Source organism: Cololabis saira, chromosome 8 (assembly GCF_033807715.1).
Source record: "Cololabis saira isolate AMF1-May2022 chromosome 8, fColSai1.1, whole genome shotgun sequence".
Taxonomy (NCBI): Eukaryota; Metazoa; Chordata; class Actinopteri; order Beloniformes; family Belonidae; genus Cololabis; species Cololabis saira.
Window position 1 is genome coordinate 41,562,399 of NC_084594.1, and position 19,268 is coordinate 41,581,666.

General features: G+C 45.6%; 4 non-coding genes across 4 annotated transcripts; all 4 read left to right on the forward strand.

Annotated features, from left to right (window-relative positions):
• The first annotated feature begins 4,024 nt into the window (after positions 1 to 4,024).
• LOC133449647 (U4 spliceosomal RNA) lies at positions 4,025 to 4,165 on the forward strand. The gene has a single exon (XR_009783088.1). It is a non-coding gene; the product is annotated as a U4 spliceosomal RNA (small nuclear RNA).
• A 1,356-nt stretch (positions 4,166 to 5,521) lies between these two features.
• LOC133449657 (U4 spliceosomal RNA) lies at positions 5,522 to 5,657 on the forward strand. The gene has a single exon (XR_009783097.1). It is a non-coding gene; the product is annotated as a U4 spliceosomal RNA (small nuclear RNA).
• A 377-nt stretch (positions 5,658 to 6,034) lies between these two features.
• LOC133449654 (U4 spliceosomal RNA) lies at positions 6,035 to 6,175 on the forward strand. The gene has a single exon (XR_009783094.1). It is a non-coding gene; the product is annotated as a U4 spliceosomal RNA (small nuclear RNA).
• A 350-nt stretch (positions 6,176 to 6,525) lies between these two features.
• On the forward strand, positions 6,526 to 6,666 carry LOC133449641 (U4 spliceosomal RNA). Its single transcript, XR_009783082.1, has one exon. It is a non-coding gene; the product is annotated as a U4 spliceosomal RNA (small nuclear RNA).
• Positions 6,667 to 19,268: the final 12,602 nt, after the last annotated feature.

A 19,268-nucleotide genomic window follows, 5' to 3' on the forward strand; every position in this document is an offset into this window, starting at 1 on the left:
GGGGAATAATGCGCATGGCAAAATTGAGGTGGCCCAGGAGGGAGAGGAGTTGGTGTTTGGTGCAGCCTGGAGCTAAGAGGAAATAGAAGACCGATAAATAAGAAGACCGATTCGGTTGAGCTTTCGGTTGGAAGAGAAGCCTGAAACAGATCCGTATCGAGAGTGATACCAAGGAATTCGAGGGAGGTGGAGGGGCCCGCCGTTTTCTCAGCGGACAATGGAACCCCGAGTTCGGAAAAAACGGAAGTCAGGGTGACCAGGCCGGAAGCGGGTGGCGATGCGAGAGGGGTAACGATGAGGAATCATTCAAGAGATGGACGAGGAAGGAATACCGTGGTTGTTGGAGAGGATCCAGCAGAGGGCCTCTGAAGGTGTCGAAAAGTTAGGGGCTACTCTTGCAGTGACTGACTGCAAGTAGTATGCACCTCGCCAGCGGACGCTGAAGTACACCAGCCCGGAAGCGGGTGGCGATGAGAGAGGGTGCCAGAAACCCTGGCCGGATCTAGCGGCTGTAGTTGGTGGAGGTGGGCTGAGGGGGGCAGTGGCATCCCGGTGCCAGTAACCCCGGCTGAAGTTAGCTGTTGTAGGTGCTGGAGGTGGATTAGGTGCTGGAGGTGGGCTGAGGGGGGCAGTGGCATCCCGGTGCCAGAAACCCCGGCCGGATCTAGCTGCAGTAGTTGGTGGAGGTGGGCTGGGGGGGGCAGCAGCATCCCGGTGCCGGAAACCCCAGCCGGATCTAGCTGCTGTGGTTGGTGGAGGTGGGCTGAGGGGGGCGGTGGCATCCCGGTGCCAGTAACCCCAGCCAGATCTAGCTGCTGTAGTTGGTGGAGGTGGGCTGGGGGGGGCAGTGGCATCCCGGTGCCAGAAACCCCAGCCGGATCTAGCTGCCGTAGTGGCATCCCGGTGCCATAAACCCCAGCCGGATCTAGCTGCTGTAGTGGCATCCCGGTGCCAGAAACCCCAGCCGGATCTAGCTACTGTAGTTGGTGGAGGTGGGCTGGGGGGGGCAGTGGCATCCCGGTGCCAGAAACCCCAGCCGGATCTAGCTGCTGTAGTGGCATCCCGGTGCCATAAACCCCAGCCGGATCTAGCTGCTGTAGTCGCATCCCGGTGCCAGAAACCCCAGCCGGATCTAGCTACTGTAGTTGGTGGAGGTGGGCTGGGGGGGGCAGTGGCATCCCGGTGCCAGAAACCCCAGCCGGATCTAGCTGCTGTAGTGGCATCCCGGTGCCATAAACCCCAGCCGGATCTAGCTGCTGTAGTCGCATCCCGGTGCCAGAAACCCCAGCCGGATCTAGCTGCTGTAGTGGCATCCCGGTGCCAGGGACCTTGGGGAGGGAGTGAGTGAGGAGATTGCTGGTGTGGGTGGAAATCCGACCTGCGACGACGGCTATGGGCTGATCCGGATTGTCCGCGTCCTCTTCCCTCCGATGGCGGAGGTGGGCTGGAAAGGCTGGAAGATGGTGAGCTGCAGTGATGCCGGATGTTCAGAAGGGATGAACCGGGTGGAATGTGGACGACTGAAGAGGCAGAAGTTTCTGGGCGGCTGTCAGGCTCGGGAGAGCGGTGTTTCGGGCACGGCGGCGGCTGTGGAGTTTGCCTCCTCCGATCCCGGTGCTAGTAACACCGCTGAGTTAGCTGTTGTAGGTGTTGGGGGTGGGCTGGGGGGGGGCTAGCAACCCGGTGCTAGTTACCCCAGCCCCGAAGTTAGCTGTTGTAGGTTTGTTTGCGCAGGTTTGGCCGGAACCGGAGAAGTGCGGGAAGCGAAAGCGTTGGGATGACGGGCGGCGGGACCAGCCGCGGACAGGGCGAACGAGCAGCTGCCCGCGGGGCCGGAACGAGTCGAGGAAGAAAACCGGGCCGAAATGCGGTGGGAGGGAAGCCAGGCACTGGCCGGAACTGGGGAAGGGCGGGAAGCGAAAGCGTTGGGATGACGGTCGGCGGGATTAGCTGTGGACGGGGTGAAATGAGTAGTTGCCTGCGGGGCCGGAACGGGTTGAGGAAGGAAACTGGGTTGAAATGCGGTGGGAGGGATGCCGTGTACCGACATCACGATGCCGGTGGCCCCCAACCGAGGTAACCTGTTGGGACTGATGGAGCTGGGAAGCAGAGGATCCTGGCAACCCGGTGCCAAGAGCACCTTCTAGCGCTGGCGGTTGAGGCTGCTGAATGAGCATAGCCAGGGTTTCTAGCATCCCGGTGCTAAAGACCCCGGCTGAGTTAGCTGTTGTAGGTGCCGGGGGTGGACTGGGGGGGGGCCTAGAAACCCGGTGCTAGCAACCCCGGCCGAAGTTAGCTGTTGTACTTGCTGGAGGTGGGCAGTGTAACGATGGAATCGTTTATGTTTCCACACGGACGGCTTAAGGTGAAAGACCGCTCATGTGCAGTTGAGGTTCCTGCAATGAGGCAACGTTGTTCGGAGATTATGTTTAACGAGAATGTTAATAAAAGACCTTGTGAGTAAAGGTAATGCTCAACGTCCGGTTTGTACGATCGCTTCTCTTTTACTATTGCGATCTATGGGAAAAGCTTTCGGGGCCCCATGGGATGATTTTTTTTTTTTTTTTTTTTTTTTTTTGGCGCAGTACCGCGGCTGGCCACTGGAAAATCTTCTGAGTGCGAGACCTGGGGGTCGACGTCACGGCGCGCCGTCGGAGTTGGCGTGATGATGTCATCCGGAAGAGAGCAGGTGTCGGCGGGGCTGATGGCGTGGCAGGCTGGCATGAGATTGAGAAGTTGAGAAGTTGTTTTCTTTTTGTTCATGCGGTGAAAAGGGACTCCTCCACCAGGCGGTGGCCCTATGGAGGGTGGCGACAGTCCAGCCCGAAACACCTGCAAATGGCGGGCTGTCGGGGGCCCCTGCCGGGGTGTGGCTAGACCGCTAGCGGATTGCGCAGCCTGGGATTGCCCGCGTCCCCGGGCCGGGGGACGGGGAACGCACCTGCGGGCGGGCTGCCGCGATCCTGGATGTTGATGAGAGATGAACCGGACGGGATGGACCACTCGTTTCTGGGTGTGTGTCGCTGGAGCCGGGTTGACAGCAGCTCCGCAGCTGGCTGAGAGAAAAGAAAAAGGGTTGGAGAACACGTGCGTTCCGGAGGAATAAACCGCCGCCGGAGCGGCAGCCGACGTGGGAGGTCGGCGGGCTTTTGGCGGGACACCGGGGCGGACGGGGCGGCTCGGTCTCGCTGCGCGGCACCCCCCGGGGTGGGGGGGTCGGCGGATTGCGCAACCTGCGCTGTCGGGTCAATGGCGGGGAACACAGGAGGAGTCGGAGACCTGCGCCGACGATCCAGGATTTTCAGGAGAGGTGAACCGGACGGATGTGGATCACAGAGGATACGGAGCTTGACCGGCTCGCCGGGCGGCCGTGGGGGCCCGGAAGAGCGGCGCTTCAGGCACGGCGACGGCTGAAAAGTTTTCCTCCTCCGGATCCCGATCAGCTGGTGCATGTTGCTGGTGATCTCCTGCAAGCCGATTGTGGTCCGAAGGCGATAGCAACACGAGATCCATGATGCCTGAATGGGTGAGTAACTGTTTTCGAGATACGAGAGTGTGTGGTAGCGTTGACGTGCTGCCCGAGAGCCAGCGTGCATAGAACGAGAGCGAAGAGGAAGTGAAGGTTAGGCTGGTATTTGAAGGTTTGCCGGAAGAGGCGTGGTTGAGGCGTGGTCCTGCTCCCGAAATTCGCTTGTTAAGCTCCAATTAATTTGGACGATACTTAATAAAGGCAGATCTTCAGTTTTACATCCCTACAGTAACAATAAATTACGCTGCTTGAAAGAGGTGTCGTTGATTATAGGCTACTAATATGTCTAAAAACTGCTGTTTTGAACATGTTACTTTTTATGCTAGCTAGCAGGTATACATTCTGCTTGCAGGTATACATTTAGGGATTTATTAATTTGCTAAAAGGAATAATCCTACCTAGATCGTGTATTCTGCATGTTTGCTTGTCACATTGAAACCCTGAGGAAAAGGTACACGTCCCTGAATGAGGCAACAGTCTTTGCCGGCCGTATGTATCTTTACGCAGTGGCAATATCGTAACCAATGAGGTTTATCCGAGGTGTGATTATTGCTGGTTGAAAACTTTACCCAATACCCCGCCTTGACGACTTGAAATATAGTCGGCAAAGGCAATTTTTGACGGTCTCTAAGGAGGCTTATTCACTTATACAATATTAATCAAATTAGTTTCTAATGTTTACATTAATTTGGACGATACTTAATAAAGGCAGATCTTCAGTTTTACATCCATACAGTAACAATAAATTACGCTGCTTGAAAGAGGTGTCGTTGATGATAGGCTAATAATATGTGTAAAAACTGCTTTTTTGAATAATATCCATGTTACTTTTTATGCTAGCTAGCAGGTATACATTCTGCTTGCAGGTATACATTTAGGGATTTATTAATTTGCTAAAAGGAATAATCCTACCTAGGTCGTGTTCTCTGCATGTTTGCTTGTCACATTGAAACCCTGAGGAAAAGGTACACGTCCCTGAATGAGGCAACAGTCTTTGCTGGTCGTATGTATCTTTGCACAGTGGCAATATCGTAACCAATGAGGTTTATCCGAGGTGTGCCGCATCCGACTGGCTGAAGGAAGCACTGCTCCAGCTCCGTAGAGAGCTGGTTGTGGGCGTGGTTTCAGCAGCGAACCTATGGAAATGAGCGCCTATGGTGACGTCACCATAGGCGCAGATTCAGAATGGCTCAAAAAAAGGTCACGTGACACTGGAAGACTCAGTCAGGGGGGGGAGCATACCCTGCAGAATTCCATGGTATTTTATCTTCCCTGTGCTGGCAGGGTGAGGGGAGACCACTTTATATATGTTAAAACAAGAAAAAACGTGTTTTTCATAATAGGTCCCCTTTAAGCAATTTCATCTCCTGCCTGATGTTATGGATCTTGGCAGCTCTCTGGTTCTTTGTGTAGGGCAGGGGTAGGCAATTCCGGTCCTCGAGGGCCGGTGTCCTGCATGTTTTAGATGTTTCCCTGCTTCAGCACACCGTGATAAAAGTACCTGTGTCATTAACAGAATTGTGCAGCCCTGGATGACAAGCTGATGACGATGATTAATTAGAATCAGGTGTGTTAAAGCAGGGAAACATCTAAAACATGCAGGACACCGGCCCTCGAGGACCGGAATTGCCTACCCCTGGTGTAGGGTGTTCCGGGGATTTTCTTCTTCTCTTCACCGAACCGTTCAGCCGCAATGCTGACAACGATTTTGGTCATCACTTGCAGTTTTCCGTCTGCCCCTCCTTTTGCCGTCGCCTCCAGAATTTGATCGACATCATCGTCAAACTGCTTCCACAGTGAAGTCATGTTCGCTGCAGGCCATTTGATCCGCCTCCTTTCAGACTTAATGCTGGAGGGATTAGACTGCAACACGTGGATGTTCTGGGCTCCTGCGTCTCACCAGGTTGGACACCTGTGCGTTGTGTTGCATCTGCTTCCATCTGGCATTTCATCCTCGCTTGGGGGATCTTCAAGCCATGGATGTTTTTGCAGACTTTACCGCATGTACACAAACCAATGAGGTTTATCCGAGGTGTGATTATTGCCGGTTGAAAACTTTACCCAATACCCCGCCTTGACGAGTTGAAATATAGTCGGCAATGGCAATTTTTGATGGTCTCTAAGGAGGCTTATTCACTTGTATAATGTTAATCAAATTAGTTTCTAATGCTTACATTAATTTGAACGATACTTAATAAAGGCAAATCTTCAGTTTTACATCCATACAGTAACAATAAATTACGCTGCTTGAATGTGGTGTCGTTGATGATAGGCTACTAATATGTGTAAAAACTGCTGTTTTGAATAATATACATGTTACTTTTTATGCTAGCTAGCAGGTATACATTATGCTTGCAGGTATACAAAATTTTAGGGTTTTATTAATTTGCTAAAAGAAATAATCCTACCTAGATCGTGTACTCTGTATGTTTGCTTGTCTCCTTGAAACCCTGAGGAAAAGGTACTCGTCCCTGAATGAGGCAACAGTCTTTGCAGGTCGTATGTATCTTTGCGCAGTGGCAATATCGTAACCAATGCGGTTTATCCGAGGTGTGATTATTGCTGGTTGAAAACTTTACCCAATACCCCGCCTTGACGACTTGAAATATAGTCGGCAAAGGCAATTTTTGACGGTCTCTAAGGAGGCTTATTCACTTGTATAATATTAATTTGAACGATACTTAATAAAGGCAAATCTTCAGTTTTACATCCATACAGTAACAATAAGTTATGCTGCTTGAAAGTAGTGTCTTTGATGATACTAATATGTGTAAAAACTGCTGTTATGAATAATATACAATATTATACATGTTACTTTTTATGCTAGCTAGCAGGTATACATTATGCTTGCAGGTATACATTTAGGGATTTATTAATTTGCTAAAAGGAATAATCCTACCTAGATCGTGTATTCTGCATGTTTGCTTGTCACAATGAAAACCTGAGGAAAAGGTACTAGTCCCTGAACGAGGCAACAGTCTTTGCCGGTCGTATGTATCTTTGCGCAGTGGCAATATCGTAACCAATGAGGTTTATCCGAGGTGTGATTATTGCTGGTTGAAAACTTTACCCAATACCCCGCCTTGACGACTTGAAATATAGTCGGCAATGGCAATTTTTGATGGTCTCTAAGGAGGTCTATTCACTTGTACAATATTAATCAAATTAGTTTCTAATGGTTACATTAATTTGAACGATACTTAATAAAGGCAAATCTTCAGTTTTACATCCATACAGTAACAATAAATTACGCTGCTTGAAAGTGGTGTCGTTGATGATACTAATATGTGTAAAAACTGCAGTTTTGAATAATATACAATATTATACATGTTACTTTTTATGCTAGCTAGCAGGTATACATTCTGCTTGCAGGTATACATTTAGGGATTTATTAATTTGCTAAAAGGAATAATCCTACCTAGATCGTGTACTCTGCTGTTGTGTCCTCAAATAAGACAACTTCGTGTGTCTTTTACTTTACTTTATTCACGGAACAGCAAACGTAAAAAAATCACGAGGTAACTCCGACGTGCAGGTCTTCTTCTTCTGTTCCCTCACTGTACATGTCACTCCTGCTCGTACTGCCACCTAACCTTCAGGCTGAAACATTGGAACATCACACATTCCTTACTGTTTCCTCCATATATGTTAATGCAGTGAAACATCTAAAACATGCAGGACACCGGCCCTTCTGGGATTCATTTTGACACCTGTTACATATTTTTTTATTAATATTCTTTATTTCATTCAAAAAAATAAAATAATTCAATACAAATACAAATGTTCTTAACTTGTGAATGAAATGCAAGCCGACAGAAGAAGAATCTTATCTGATATGCCCCTTTTTCCAAGAAATAACTTCACAAATATCATAAATTAATCATATAATCTGTACATTAATGGAATGAAAATGCTTCCTGTTAACGTACACATATTCATCCAGTGATGGTGCTTTTATAGCAATGTGTGTGCAGTCGATAGCTCCGATTACATTAGGAAAACGCTAAAAACGTCATATTTAGGCAGAAACAACTTTTCATTAACTGTATTTGGCCTCCAATCAATTTTTGGCAGGTAAAAAGATCCATTTTCATGGGAGAAATCAGATTCTGGCAGGCAATCACTTTTTGGCACGACACCGGCAATGCATGGCTCCTCGCCGTGTCGCGCTCCAAGACCGGCCGCAGCTCCGCGCACAGTTCCAAGAGGATATCCCTCGGGAACCTAAAGCGGCTGATGAGCCAGTCGTCATCGTTTGCCAGTAAATCCTCTCGCTCTCTAAATATTCTTTCTCTTCTTACTGCGCCATTTGCGATATCTTCTAATACTGCCAAAGCTGCCATTGTTGTTAACGGTATTTCTGCACCACTTTGCGCATGCTTTTATATCCACTCTGTAATTACTTGCAGACAGGTGAATGTGTTAATTGTTCATCAGCGTGTCTCTGATGTGCACATCACTCTGAGGGCTAATTGTTTTCACATTATTAACAGTTTCCCAGCATCACCACTAAGTGTCGCCAACGGACCAATAGCTGTGGAAACGTGCGTACGCCAGCCATGAAGTTGGTGTCGGGCACCGCACATTTCCACGGTCATTTCACTCTTGATTCATCTGAACGTTTGCGTGGAAAAGGGCGTACGCTAGGGGTGTAACGGTATTTGTATTCGTCCCGTCCCGTCACGGTACGGGGGTCACGGTTCGGTTCACGCAGTCATACGGCGAATACGTCTGACTGAGTTAAAAAAAATAAAAAATAAAAAATAAAAAAAATCAATCATCGTTTTTTTTCCCTTATAAATATCAACAGTCACGTTCCATTACAGACCTAAATGTGTGCTAGTCTGTGCATATTAATAAATATATGTGCAATTCATATATCATAAATTGTAGGCTATAATAACGATAAAATGTTCTAATCCTTAATTTACAACTGTCCTGAACGCACCGGGGCCGCGAGCCAAAGCGGGTTGGGTGTAAAGACTGATTTATGGTTCTGCGTTAAATCGACGCAGAGCATACGCCATAGGGTACGGCGCAGTCTACGGCGAGGTTATGCGGCGACGCGCAACCTTCGCCGTAGGCGCTGCGTTGGTGTAACGCGGTACCATAAATCAGCCTTAACAGTCACAGCTAATTTGCCATGAAGGAGATTAGCGCTAAAGTTTAAAAGAGGACTAAATTTGTACAAAGTTTTGAATGTTACCCTGTTTTCCACGTTACCTGGATTATTTTGGGTTATGGAAGAGGCGACTGCCGTTGGTGAGTCAGTGTTACCTTCTTAAATAATGTCTTTATCAGAATGTGTCTTGACCAGCTGCCTGTAATGTGCTTGTGTTGTTGTCAACTAGACCGCCGAGTCTATTCTCTATTATAGAGGTCAGAAATGATGTTATAGACCGCTGTGTCTATCTATCTAGATAGATTGTGTCATTTTAGACCAGTTATGTTTTTTTTGTATTTAAGCTGAATCAAAGATGGAACTGAGTCGGTCTGTGACTATCAGAGTTTTCAGCGCCGTGTGATTGACAGCTGTCAGGCTTGTGTGTGTGTGTGTGTGTGTGTGTGTGTGTGTGTGTGTGTGTGTGTGTGTGTGTGTGTGTGTGTGTGTGTGTGTGTGTGTGTGTGTGTGTGTGTGTGTGTGTGTGTGTGTGTGTGTGTGTGTGTGACTTTAATCTGCTTTCTGCAGCATAGGCCTATATGCTTGGCTCAATAAAAGTGAGAATAAATGTAGTTTGATGGGTAGGATGATGTTGTTGAACGTTAAAATGACTATCATAAGGCCCATGGAGAATGCTCCGCCCCCAGACGGCTCTGCCCATATGCAGCAGTAGAGGAGCCCGGGTTCAAGTATTTATTATTTATTTTATTATTTATTAAGTGCTCGAGCTCGTTACAATACCATCCCGCACTCACATAAACCAGTCCATGGTAAAATTAAAAACACTAATGCACAAGTTAAATGTTTTATTCTATTTATTTTACATTTTAATAAGAGATGCTTTTTAGTTTTGTAGCCAATTGAACAAACTTTAACTTTCAAATGCTATGATCAAAATAAAGGAAGAAAAAACTCGTCTTATACATTTGGGACTTTTTGTATTTTTTTTCCCGTTGTACCGAACCCGTACCGAACCCGTACCGAACCGTGACCCCTGTACCGAGGTACGTACCGAACCGTGACTTGTGTGTACCGTGACACCCCTAGCGTACGCCATGTTTTTGTGCGTACGCACCCTTTGTACATGAGGCCCCAGGTATGTCCAAATTCTGGGAGATTTCTCTCCACTTTTGTCCCTTTTTATTGATGTCCCGATAGGCCTGCAGTCTCATCCCACAGCTCTTCACACAGTCACAGCCAAGATCAGGGGTGTCCAAAGTGCAGTGGTTCTCAACTCCGGTCCTCGGGACCCCCTGCCCTGCATGTCTTAGATGTTTCCCTGCTTCAGCACACCTGATTCAAATTAACAGTCGTCACCAGCTTGTCATCAAAGTCTGGACAGTTCTGTTGATGACACAGCTCCTTGTATCACAGTGTGCTGAAGCAGGGAAACATCTAAGACAGTGGTTCTCAATCCTGGTCCTCGAGTACCACTGTCCTGCATGTTTTAGATGTTTCCCTGCACCAACACACCTGATTCTAATTAAAGGTCCTAATTAGCTTGTCACCAAGGTCTGCACAGTTCTGTTGATGACACAGGTACTTGTATCACGGTGTGCTGAAGCAGGGTAGCATCTAAAACATGCAGGACAGTGGTACTCGAGGACCAGGATTGAGAAACACTGATCTAAGACATGCAGGGCAGGGGGTCCCGAGGACCGGAATTGCCTACCCCTGTTTTAGTTGTTTCCCTGCATCAACACACCTGATTCCAATTAACGGTCGTCACCACCTGGATAGTTCTGTTGATGACACAGCTCCTTGTATCACGGCTTGATAAAAAAAGGGACACATCTAAAACATGCAGGACACCGGCCCTCGAGGACCGACTTTGGACACCCCTGGCCAAGATCATTCTTTCTTCCATCTTGATTGTCTCTGATCTACAAGCTGCAACTTCTCTTTTCTCCCTCCAGCACCTTCTCTCCTATTGGACACCGCCGAGATGCCATCAAAGGGTGCACGGTGAAATTAAAAAATGTTCAATTCGCAGCAGCAGCTTGGGGCGTCTTGCGCGGTAACCCGGCGGCAGCTCAGCGGTGTGCACCTGTTGCGCGCTCTGCCGCGGCGGCAACCCGGTGGCGTGCATCCACTTGCGCACTTTGCCGACGCGCAAACTTAGCGGCGTGCGCCCTGATGCGCGCCGCCGACCTCGGCGGCAGACCCTGCGCCCTTGCGCAGAGGCAGCACATACACAATGAATGGGAAAGCCGGCGGCGGCTGCCGCTGTGCGCCCTCTATGTGAAAATGGCTTTACTCTATAGCACCACCCCTGGTGACAGGCTGGAACACATAGGATAATGGTTAATTTGATGCTGATTATGTTGTTTAGATATTATTTCCTGATAAGTCAGGTGGTGCCCCATATTGATTTATTCATTTTGATCATTCATTTTGATAAGTAATCTTCTTTATTAATTATTAATAACTATCGTAAGACAAGTATTAATAACTCTGTAATAACTAAACCAGTACCCCCTTTTTTGCGCAATATAAAATTGAGTTGACCATCTGTATACAAAAGTATTCTGCAGCCAAATGGGAAGCCATTCCTCTGCTAAAACTTGATCAAACAGGGAAATAAATGGCTGGGAAAACAAAACAAAAACAACAACTAAAGAATTAAGGTTTAGGAATTGTTTTAGGAATTGACATGGTCATTTTCAGATGCAAAGCACAGTTAACTGAGTCTCTCAAACATCAGACACCTTCACTCAGGCGACCCTGCCAAGGTTGATCAAGCCTCAGCATGTGCCCTGGCAGCTCACCCACAGATCTGCTCTCTTTAACCAGAGCCAGCTAGAGGCATTCTTTACTGCTTCTGTGCTGTAAGAGATGGCTTTACTCCTCCTTTCTCGTGTGATGCGGAGTGCAGTGAAGGCCCTGCAAAGTGTTTGTCCTGCAAAGCCTCTGCACCCTAGTTTAAGAGTAGGGAGTTGTTAACTAGGTCCTGGTATTTGGCCCTCGTCCACTCAAAGGCCTCCTCCATCCACTCCTCCCAAGGCACCGCAAGCTCCAGCATGATGATCATTTTTGGTTTCCTCTGACAGCAAATTGATGTCAGGTCTGAAGGTGGTCTTGGCAACATGCTGGGGGAACTGGAGTTGCTTGCTTAGGTCGGCTGTCAGCCGCCAGTCCTGTGCTCTATTCAGAAGCCCTGATGTTTTCCAAGATGTTCCTGGTCTCTCTCCAGCTCTAATGAAGCTTATAAACAGCTTCCTGTGTTTGGAGCTTTTGCTGGCAGCAATAGCACTACAGATGATCTCTGCAATGGTCTTGCGCACCTGGCGATATTGCCAGTGGTGCCTGCCTTCAGCCAGAGCTTTTGGGCAGCAGCTTAGGATATGATCCGAGGTCCCCTTCTTCTGGCAGAAGGGGCATGCTGGTGAATCACTCAAGCCCCAGCAATGCATGTTGGGTGGACTGGGGAGGACATCACAGACGGCCTGGACAAGGACTTGATCCGCCACAGGTCAGTCCATGTAAACTACCTTTCCAAAAGTTGTTCCCATCTAGTAGCGATGCCCCGATACCAATACTGGTATCGGTATCGGGGCCGATACTGCTCTCATATACTCGTACTCGCAAAAATTATCCGATACCATGCACCGATACCACTTCATTGTTGTTGTAGTTACTGGTTAGTGACTCTAGGGGGAGATATTGAGTCGCCCCGCGGCTCCCCAGGTGAGTCTGCACCCTGGTGGCGGAGCAGCCGCAAAACCGCCGCTGCTCAGCCAGCTGTTCCGTGTTTCAGTTTGTTCCGTCTTCCTTAATTATACAAACTGGACGGTTGAGTATTACCCTACCCTCACATGTAACTTTATTAAACACTCCACATAACTCACAGTACAACGTAGTCTCATCGCAGGTACATCAACTGCGCATGTGCGGTGCTTCACCTGAAGCCGTCCGTGTGAAACAATATAAACAATCCCATTGTTACATTCCGGTTAGCCGCTAGTCGGCTAAGCTTAGCGTTGTGATGAGAAGAGAGTGATACCCGTGAGTGAGACTGGCAACGCCATTTTAGGCAAGATAGCGACAATTAATGCACGCGGGATGTCAGCAGTGTGGACATATTTCAAAATAAGGGACAACGACAGAAGCAAGGCAGACTGGGCCGCTGAGTTTTGTTTAAAATTGAATTTCTGATGCAAATTAAACCTGTCTTCCAATTCATTGCATTTTTCATTGCATTTTTAGCCTAGTTATTTTTGTGGTAGAAGTATCGTACTCGGTACTCTGGTATCTAGGCATCCCTACCATCTAGTCCAGGCACCTTGCTGCGTCATCCCCTCTGCTCTGCTAGACCTGTCTTCCACTACTGCTCTCACTTCATTCTGGACAAGTTGCCTCTGCTACTTCCCCTATGCTTTGCTGTGGCAGGGAACTTCCTCTCCCTTCCTCTAGCCAAAGTCCTCACCATGACTATGTTGTAAACGGGACTCTGCCTGCTCAACTGCTACATCTGCTACCATTATGCCACCCTGACTGCTACCCCATACCCAGAGACTTTGGGTCTGCACCTCTCAAGCTGCCACAACCTTAAAATCTTCCTCCATGGATTTATAGATAGTAAGGAGTGTAACCCTTTGTTTAAGACCAGAACAATAGAAACCAAAGCAGCTTTGAATGATGAGCAAATATGTGTTTGTAGCAAAATGGCTATTAGTGTTAACACTTGACTTGGCTCTGTTGAACCATGTTGTAACTTTAATTGCTATTTTGATGTTTTTTAAACTCAGGCATAATTAACATTTGGGAGCTAAAAGCAAAGTTTTTACATTTCTTTTCATCTTTTTCTGTTTTTGAAGTCCGCAAACATTTACAGTTACTTGCAGTTACCTCAACAGTATCTAAACATAGTTCTGAATTACTGTCCAAAGTTACTCACTCTCAGGCAATTGCTGACCCAAATACAATTTCATGGGTACTTACTTGCATGTAATATTTTGTCTATTACACATAATGTGTGTGTGTGCGTGCTTATATATATATACATATGAATAATTGTGAAATTTTCTTGCAATTAATCACACAAATAATTTTTTTAATGTTCTGTTTACCTTTTAAAATATATATTTTTGAAATTGCAATAAAGGAGCAGGCAAGTATTCTTGCTTTAAATAAATTGTTGTTGCTGTTGTATTATTATCATTATTATATGTCAACCATTATATGTTCCTGTTTTTTAAGCAGTTTTTAATAAACATATTTACAGTTGAGTAAAAAAAACAACTTTGTTTTATATTGTTTCATTTCACATCTATGACAGCTCTGAGGGGGGTTAAAACATTATTTTTTTTTACCGTCTATTTAAAAAGGGGTTTCAAAAACGCTTTTTGGAAATCCAATATGCCCAGTAACAGATGCTTTGTGCACTGTCTATTCCAGCTGGATCGCTTCTTGTTTCTCCAGAAACAAGGGCTGAGGGTCATGTCTGTGCTCCGTTAAAAAACTACTATCATAAACAGAATTTACTGCAACTTCAACTGTGTTTGTCCTCAGTCAATTTCAAGGTTTGCCACACAGCTGAGGTCTTTGGGTTATTGCTTTCCTTTAAAAAACCAAACTTGACTGTAGATAAAGTAAAGTAAACTGTTACACTGGGCCAGCAACTACACTAGCTTAGCTCACTTGGTTGAGCAGGGACCCCATATTTGGAGCAGGCTCAGGTATGAGTCCCGGCCTGTGACATTTTGCAGTGCGACCAATTCTTTGGTGTAATGTTTGCAGCCACCAGTGAAAACTCAGTCTGCTCATGACCAGGCAGCGATTATATTGTAATATTATTTCCACATTTAATGGTGCAATAACATGCTGACAATATATTTTGTACCTGAATTTTAGACATCTGAATTTGGGCCCAGCCTCTGCTGCTTGCTCAGCACACCTGTGAAAAAGGTGGGATGGAAACAGACAGCTTCTCAGACCCACATGCAAAAAAAATGGACAGCTCACTTTCTCTGTGCACACTCTTCCATGTCGGAAGATGCACTGGAATGAGAACAAAAGCCTGACAAAATATTTCTGCAAAAACACATGAACTAGTGCGCACACACTCACACATCCCCAGGCTCTTATATCAGACACAAAAAGAAGAGATAATACAGCTTTGCACTTGGAATCACCCCTGACAGTTCCCAGCCATGAAATTTCAGCTTTGGCAAAGAAGCAGGCACATAAAAAGGGAAGACAAAAACAAATTGCACAAACGCTCACTCGTAGGCTCTCACACAACCACCCACATGGAATTTTGCCAAACTCGGATTAGGCCAGAGATGCGCCTGTCTCTCCACATCTCACTGTATGCATATGGACAGCTTTCTTTCTGGTGACTGGTGCCTGGTACGCTCATTGCTATTAAAGCACAGATATTAAACTGTTGTCCTCATCCCTCTTGCATAACTCCTTCTTTATCAGACCGATTCCCTGTTGGGTAAAGGGGCCACTACAAATCGGTGCCTCGTTAGCATACTTACATAAGCTGAACTAATGATCTGAGTTTAATCCCTGAGCCAGGCACATCGCTAAGACATATTTAGAAAGTACATATTTATATTTATATAATTATTTCATCAATAGCAGCTGACTTAGTAATAAGGACATCATGTGTCTTGTCTTTTGTTTGCCTCTGTAGTCAGGAGTCAGCTCCATTTTGTGATCAAGAGGCATGAAAATCGTTTGTGGCGTAGTAAATACATTTCTTTCTTTAACCCCTAAATACTTGAATTTGTGTGTTCAGACAGTGTGGCAGGAGAGCCCGAGCCGCTCTGAATGCCGTACTGAATAACAGTAAGAGAGAGTAGGGAACATGAAACTGAAAAGGTGAGGGACAGGTGGATGTGTGGATGATGTAGGAGGGTGGCTGAGGCTGAGAGGGCTGGAGGAGAAGATGGGGACACTACGTGTCGAGGAGAGGAGAGCAGGAGAAAGCCGAGCTAAAGACAGAGATAGCAGGGAGCAAAGGAGTCAGCAGGGAGAGGGGGAAGTCAGGGCACCTACGTGGGGAGGGGTTGTCTTCCCTCTGACAGGCTGGTTTTTTTTTTCCTTTTCAAAGCTTTATGTCTGGAATCTCACATCATTTTTCTCATGACATCTTTGCCTGGCGTTGTCCATGCATCAGTGCCCTGCCCTCATTCCACTGTCTGCTTCCTCTGTTGTCTTCCTGGAGACACGGTGGGAACTCTAGGTGTTGGTGTGTATGTGTGTGAAGTGTCTGCGTACAGTGAAGCTGGAGTTCAAGATAAGTCTCTCCTAAACAGCATGAGAGCAACAGAGCTGCAGGCCTTCAGCTTAGATTAGGAACGCCCCCCCTCTGAGCAAATTCAGACCACCATACTCTCTCCCGGTGTCTGTCTCTGTCGTCACATAATACCTATAATTACATGTTTAATTTTGAGCTATTTTTGTTAAAATCCTATTTTGTTCTGCCAATTGACACTTCTACTACAGCTTCAATTGCAAGTGTGAAATTTTGATAAAGAGAATAGATTTCCAAACGTTGTAAACCCATAATTTAGAATAGAATGTAGAAGATTAAAAATATAAATTTTTACCATTTCATGAAAAATATGTAATTGTTTTAAATGTGATGGAAGCAACACATCTCAAAAAAACGTGGGCAAGAAAAGGCTGGAAAAGTAAGTGGTACAAAAACTAAACACCTAGAGGAACATGGCAACAGATCAGTAACATGACCGGGTATAGAAAACAACATTTTAGAGAGGCAGAGTTTCTGAGAAGTAAAGATAAGACAGCCCCTTTATGGCCTTAGTTTTACAGTACTGCAAAAATGGTCATCACATACTGAACACTTATTTAAGCCACTTGACTCAAGATAACGCCATCAAGCCTATTCTCATCACAGACTCTGCAGGATATTGTTTTATCAAGATAAGAGTCAAGCACAAAGACACAACCAGGAAGCAGGTGATGGTTTTCAGCTGCACTTGATTAGCTGACCAGCAGGAAGAAGCAACTGTTGCCGCCCAACAGTCTTGTTAATCTATCATCCTACAGTGTTCAAATGATTTACAAGTGTTGGATTAAAAACCTGAAAGACACATCTTATGTTGACACGACATGTGTATTGATGGATTCTTCTTTAAAACAAATTCTTAGGATTGCAAAGTTGTATCAACAGACAACAAGACTTATGTAACCATGACCTTCAAACACATGAGACACATTTCACCTCATATTGGCCAAAATCCAAACATAATATACTAGCACAAATGCCCTATAACAACTGTCATGCATGGTGATGTACAAATGATGATGGAGCCTATTGACCTGCAGCTTACTGTAAGGACCTGCCCATCTTTCAATAATGGGGTGACCATTAACACCTTTGTTTACCAGAGTATTCTAGTATTAAAAGTGAGGCCATCTCTTGGACAGCGAGAGCTTTACTGAAACTGGGCCATGCACTGGTCCAGACGTTGCCCCAACTGAAGCACTGTGATCTGAAGAGTACTCACAAAACCTAAAAAAAACCCCCGGTGAATCAACGTTGTCAGGAAAAACGGGCAAAAATATGTCCTATGTCATGATATGAGAGACCATCAATGGAAACAGCTACTGGCAAAGACACACCCCTCACACTCCTCGTTTAAGGAACAAACCAAATAAAAAGACAAACACACAAAAAGATGATGGCATTTTGTGCTGTTGTTGTATATGTGAGGTTGTATTTAAGACATTTAAACATGTAGTTTGGATTATTTTTGTGTTCTGAGAATAAGCATTATAAGTGAAAAAGGATGAACTAGAGATGACTGCAGTTTATCTGGCGCAAGCTCACACCTACACAAGCTTAAGACAGACATGATGTTTAATGATTTTGTTCCTCCATCCTTTTACATTGTCTGGAGGGCTTCTGTTTGGAAAGTAGCAATTCCTGTCTTTATTTGTTTAAGAAAAGAGAAGAGAAGGAGGAACAGTAGAGATGAGAAGGAGGAGGAAGAGTGATGGCTAATAATTGCAGCTGGCTTATTTTAATTATGCCCAGAGTCCCCAGCGTTTGCAGGGGCCATTAGAGAGACTGAGGAATTGTGGTGGTGATCACGCTGCTATTTTCTGCTATGGACAATAATTCACATACACCATAATCCACAATGACTCATGCGTTCACAGCACTTTCGACAGCAGCCAAGTTGTCAAAAAATGACAACAACAATGGGCCTTATGTGGACATGTACCTCTGTGTGCTGGCACATTTCTGCAGCATGTTGGTACTGGATGTTTGGAAGTCTCTTCAGAAAACACCATCTAAAGACACTTCTGCCAAGTGAAAGTCAGTGGCCAACAGGGATGTGGTGGCCAAGCACTGGATGTGGAGAAAGTGACTTTTTAATCTGAGTAATTCTTCATCTAATTATGCTTACAGGCATCTGTGAAGATGACCAACAGAAGGAGGAAGCTGGTGGGGAAAAACATCACCATCCTTATTTAGAGGGGGGAAAACATGACAAGAAAAAACTCTCCTCTCATCTGTTCTCTTTGTTCTTTTTCCTCACCAGTCTTTTGTTTCATGTGCCCATAAGAGAGACAGCAGAGAGCGAGTTTGTAAAAGACAATGTGCGCATGAGGGATAGATTCATTACTCCGATAATGAGTCCATCTGGGACAGTGTGAGACAGTTGACTTTCTCAGTGCTTTTCTCCAGCAGTCAACAAGAGGACACTTTTCCAGCTTAAAGCTGGAGGACTGTGCTGTGGTTGTGGACGGATGCTGCCGCCGCCGTGCAGGGGTCTGGTAAAGTCAACAGGTATTTCTATTTATCTGAAGGGATGTGTGTTTTTTTTGTCCTTTAGTTACATTTACTGTCAGTGCGGCAATGATAGATACTGATATTGACCAATACTGCCTTTTAGATTGTCTGGGGAATGAAAAAAACCCCATAATGGTTTACTTTTAAGTTTTTTTATGTTCCTTACAATAGAAACAGGAAAAAAAAATACAGAAGCGGCATGGAAAAAACTACAGATATCAGGAGCACAGACTTTAACGGACACTTCTCTCTCTGACATTATCAGTCTGTAACATCTATGGAGTTTCATTGATTTGGAACTATATATTTATGCGCAGCTCTATTGAGATATCCTGACACGTTTGCAGTGGTATTGGGGCTCTGGACTTTGGCTTTGTCATTGCAGTAATTTAATTCCTTTTTTGACCATCCTCCATCTATCACTGTGCTTGATACTTGTTGTACATATTTTCTATGTTTGACTAAATCTGGAGTCAAGTATTTTGACTAAATATCTTTGTTGCCCTGGTCTTGTCTGCTCAAGGGACATTTTTGTAAAAGTCTTTTGGTTTGTTCAGATGTAAGTTTCCAACCTCTACGTTGTACTCCTGTATTGTGTCTATTGGACTTTTGCAGTTTCTCTGAACAGGAGTCAACAGTCGTCTAATTAGACAGACATCCAATCTTGAGAAGATTAGCAACTGTATTGACTTTTTAACCATGTGTAAATAATCATTTTCAAAGCAGAATAATTTTTTGGAAACTGACAGATTTATGGGAAAGATTAATTCATTTAGATCATTGCTTAAGCTAACACTTTA